The 4,989-nt window shown below is 44.6% G+C and overlaps 1 long non-coding RNA gene across 1 annotated transcript; it reads right to left on the reverse strand.

The window, feature by feature from the left end:
• Positions 1–1,520: 1,520 nt before the first annotated feature.
• Positions 1,521–3,580, reverse strand: LOC139567376 (uncharacterized). Its single transcript, XR_011673378.1, has 3 exons — positions 3,174–3,580; positions 2,989–3,045; positions 1,521–2,144 (listed from the first exon to the last, which is right to left on the reverse strand). It is a non-coding gene; the product is annotated as an uncharacterized lncRNA (long non-coding RNA).
• Positions 3,581–4,989: the final 1,409 nt, after the last annotated feature.

Consider the following 4,989-nt stretch of genomic DNA (forward strand, 5'->3'; position numbering starts at 1 on the left):
AGCCTGTCCTCCGATGTAAAGTTACCCCGGCCTCCACTAAGCCTGTCCTCCGATGTAAAGTTACCCCGGCCTCCACTAAGCCTGTCCTCCGATGTAAAGTTACCCCGGCCTCCACTAAGCCTGTCCTCCGATGTAAAGTTGCCCCAGCCTCCACTAAGCCTGTCCTCCGATGTAAAGTTACCCCAGCCGCCATTAAGCCTGTCCTCCGATGTAAAGTTACCTCAGCCTCCACTAAGCCTGTCCTCCGATGTAAAGTTATCCCAGCCTCCACTAAGCCTGTCCTCCGATGTAAAGTTGCCCCAGTCTCCACTAAGCCTGTCCTCCGATGTAAAGTTACCCCAGCCTCCACTAAGCCTGTCCTCCGATGTAAAGTTACCCCAGCCTCCACTAAGCCTGTCCTCCGATGTAAAGTTACCCCGGCCTCCACTAAGCCTGTCCTCCGATGTAAAGTTACCTCAGCCTTCACTAAGTGATCTGACTTCACATGCTGAAATAATAGCTTTCATCCTACTTTGATGAATCATAATTATAAACTGGGTGGTTCGAGCCCTGAATGCTGATTGGCTGACCACGGGTATGACAAAACAATTATTTGTACTGCTCTAATTACATTGGTAACCAGTTTATAATAACAATAAGGCACCTCGGGGGTTTGTGGTATATGGCCAATATACCATGGCTAATGGCTGTATCCAGGCACTCTGCGTTGCGTCGTGCGTAAGAACATCCCTTAGCCGTGGTATATTGGCCATATACCACACATCCTCTGGCCATATTGCTTAATTATAACCCAAGGTTGCCTTCGCCCACTTCTGGCCATATCCACTTTGTTATCGCAAACATCCATCCAACTCCTAGTGGTAACGCTCTGTCACTTCAGAGCAAATTCAAAGTCTTCCTTCTGTGGGGAAATGGTTCTGGTCTGATTGACAGTGATGTATTAACTATGGGGGAAATGGTTCTGGTCTGATTTACAGTGATGTATTAACTGTAGGGGAAATGGTTCTGGTCTGATTTACAGTGATGTATTAACTGTGGGGGAAATGGTTCTGGTCTGATTTACAGTGGTGTATTGAATGCAGTGCAGAACTTTGGCTGTGACTATATAAGAAAGGTTAGAGAGACAGAGAGAGAGAGAGGGAGGAGACAGAGACGAAGGGAGACAGGGCAAGAGGCAGGGAGGCAGGGAAAGAGACGAAGGGAGACAGGGAGGGAGGGAAAGAGGCAGGGAGACAAGGAAAGAGGGAGGCAGGGAAAGAGGGAGGGAGGCAGGGAAAGAGGGAAGGAGGGAATGAGGGAGGGTGGGAGGAAGGGAAAGCGGGAGGGTGGGAGGGAGGGAAAGAGGGATGGTGGGAGGGAGACAGGGAAAGAGGGAGGGTGGGAAAGAGGGAGGGAGGGAGGCAGGGAAAGAGGGTGGGTGGGAGGGAGACAGGGAAAAAGGGAGGCAGGGAAAGAGGGAGGGAGGGAGGTATTGCTGCATGCTTGGCTGGGCACAATAAGTGAGATTGATTACTCTGTCAGGGGTTTTCACTGCACTGACTTTATTATCCTGTACCAGACATGTATTATCCTGTACCATACATTTATTATCCTGTACCATACATTTATTATCCTGTACCATACATTTATTATCCTGTACCATACATTTATTATCCTGTACCAGACATGTATTATCCTGTACCATACATTTATTATCCTGTACCATACATTTATTATCCTGTACCATACATTTATTATCCTGTACCATACATTTATTATCCTGTACCATACATTTATTATCCTGTACCATACATTTATTATCCTGTACCATACATTTATTATCCTGTACCATACATTTATTATCCTGTACCATACATTTATTATCCTGTACCATACATTTATTATCCTGTACCATACATTTCTTATCCTGTACCACACATTTCAGATAGAGGACTATTGGGTATGAGAGATGGCTTTTCTTTAGCGTATAAAGCGCTGTTCATACATGTCAATGGGTGGCCACTCAGATCATTGAATTGTGATAATACACATGATGGTCATCACGTGGTTCCCCTCCTCCTCTCAACTCACCTGTGAGCAGGGATCATAGAGTTCTAGATTCAGCTGTCTACCATCAATAGACAGACGCTTTCTGTATATGCATTCTGCATGAGAGAGAGAGGGAGGGAGAGGGATAGAGGGAGAGAGGGAGAGAGGAGAGAGAGAGAGAGAGGGGGGGAGGGAGAGGGGGGGGAGAGAGAGAGAGGGGGGGAGAGAGAGAGAGAGAGGGGGAAGAGAGACAGAGAGAGAAAGAGACAGAGACAGAGAGAGAGAGAGAGAGAGAGAGATGGGGGAGTGAAAGAGAGAGAGAGAGATGGGGAGTGAAAGAGATAGAGACAGAGAGAGGGGGATAGAGAGAGAGAGATGGGCGAGAGAAAGAGAGAGAGAGAGATGGGGAGTGAAAGAGAGGGGAGAAAATGACAATAATTAGATAAAATGAAACTAGGGTAAAGTCCAGTTTCCACAACAGTCACTATCTAACCTACTGCCTGGAGGAGTGTTATTCAACCTTTATATCCATAGAAATATGATCAATATTAAATAATGACAACACACAGGCTAATACCAATATTGACTAGATACTTTTATTTTGAATCACTGTAACCTAAAATATCAAATACAAATTATCCAAAATGTACAATACAACATGCAGCCGACAATACAACTGAACAATACTTCTGATAGAAGTAGCCAATCACCGACCATCTGATGAAGGACAATGTGTTCACTTGGTAACATCAGCAAATCGAACAATTACGTAATTATGTCACAACTGGACGTGCGTAATGATGCGTAAAAGCAATGACATGGATCAAAGATCAATTGGAAAACAAACCATTTGCAAGTTCTTTTTTTTTTTTTTACAGATTGTTTCATAATAATTAGCATGAAGTGGTATTCATGTTACACACGTCTATTGTAGCAAACTAAGTAGGTTAGAAACCTTACCTGATGATGAGGCATATTCTCCGATAAATCGCCTCGTCAGGAATCGAACGATGAGAGCTGAGGAAGGAATATGATAGTTATATATAAAATCAATAGCCTACGAACAATGTACACATTTGGACAAACAATCTGCCAAACCAAACGAACAAAATGTTTTTACATGACAGGTAAAACATGTGTCTTACCTGATTTCCCGACTCCTTCGCCTCCCAAAACCGCAAGTTTAATATCATTCATAATTGCGTTTTGATTCCCTTCCGATTTAAAAAGTGGTTGTTAAAGTTGACCCTTTAAAGAAAAATAACAATAATCCCTTTGAAAAATGGAATCCCTTGAAGTCTACATTACACTACGACCAAAAGAAGAGTTTTTAAAAATTCGAGCAGGACGCATCAATAGTCGTTTGACCGTTTTCCACTCTGTCGCTCTGTTCAAATGTTGATCTGTTGGAGCGGCGTCCCGGTACCGGCGCTGCGTACAGACGTTTATCTCAGGGTTCTGAGGCACGCACTGTTCTGAACCGAGAGAGAGAGAGAGGGAGTAGCAGCTCGATCATAACGTCACTATGACGAACACATTGGTTGAAGTGAGTGAGACACGGACATCAGAGGCATGCTTTTATAAATGAGAAGCACTCTTGTTTTTCATTGGAGAGGGAAGGTAGTGTTTGTGTTTTTCCTCCCTCCTACCCTCCTCATTGAAGAGACCCTCCTCATTGAAGAGACTCATCTAGTAGGTTCTAGAATGACCCTTATGGATGTGTTTCCTCATAGCAACAAAAACCATCAACACAGAGTAACATCAAGACCTTAGTGACCTATAGAACAGCTCACCATACACCACATGACCAACAGTATGTGGAAACCTGCTCGTCCAATAATCTCATTCCAAAATCATGGGCATTAATATGGAGTTGGTCCCGCCCTCTTTGCTGTTATAACAGCCTCCACTCTTCTGGGAAGGCTTTCCGCTAGATGTTGGAACATTGCTGCTATAACAGCCTCCACTCTTCTGGGAAGGCTTTCCACTAGATGTTGGAACATTGCTGCTATAACAGCCTCCACTCTTCTGGGAAGGCTTTCCACTAGATGTTGGAACATTGCTGCTATAACAGCCTCCACTCTTCTGGGAAGGCTTTCCACTAGATGTTGGAACATTGTTGCTATAACAGCCTCCACTCTTCTGGGAAGGCTTTCCAACTAGATGTTGGAACATTGCTGCTATAACAGCCTCCACTCTTCTGGGAAGGCTTTCCACTAGATGTTGGAACAGTGCTGTTATAACAGCCTCCACTCTTCTGGGAAGGCTTTCCACTAGATGTTGGAACATTGCTGCTATAACAGCCTCCACTCTTCTGGGAAGGCTTTCCACTAGATGTTGGAACATTGCTGCTATAACAGCCTCCACTCTTCTGGGAAGGCTTTCCACTAGATGTTGGAACATTGCTGCTATAACAGCCTCCACTCTTCAGGGAAGGCTTTCCACTAGATGTTGGAACAGTGCTGTTATAACAGCCTCCACTCTTCTGGGAAGGCAATAAACAGTTATTGTGCTGAAGTTGCTTCCAGAGGCAGTTTGGAACTCGTGTTGCAACCGAGGACAGATTATTTTTACGCGCTACGCACTTCAGCGGTCCCGTTCTGTGAGCTTGTGTGTCCTACCACTTTGCGGCTCAGCCGTTGTTGCTCCTAGACGTTTCCACTTCACAATAACAGCACTTACAGTTGACCTGGGCAGCTCTAGCAGGGAAGAAATTTGACGAACTGACTTGGTGGAAAGGTGGCATCCTATAACGGTGCCATGTTGAAAGTCACTGAGCTCTTCAGTAAGGCCATTCTACTGCCAATGTTTGTCTATGGAGATTGCATGGCAGTGTGCTCGATTTTATACACCTGTTAGCAACGGGTGTGGCTTAAATAGCCAAATCCACTAATTTGAAGGGGTGTCCACATACTTTTGTATATATAGTATACTTTTATAATAAAGAAACCTCCTTCATCT

This window comes from Salvelinus alpinus, unplaced genomic scaffold (genome assembly GCF_045679555.1).
Source record: "Salvelinus alpinus unplaced genomic scaffold, SLU_Salpinus.1 scaffold_357, whole genome shotgun sequence".
In the NCBI taxonomy this organism is placed as follows: domain Eukaryota; kingdom Metazoa; phylum Chordata; class Actinopteri; order Salmoniformes; family Salmonidae; genus Salvelinus; species Salvelinus alpinus.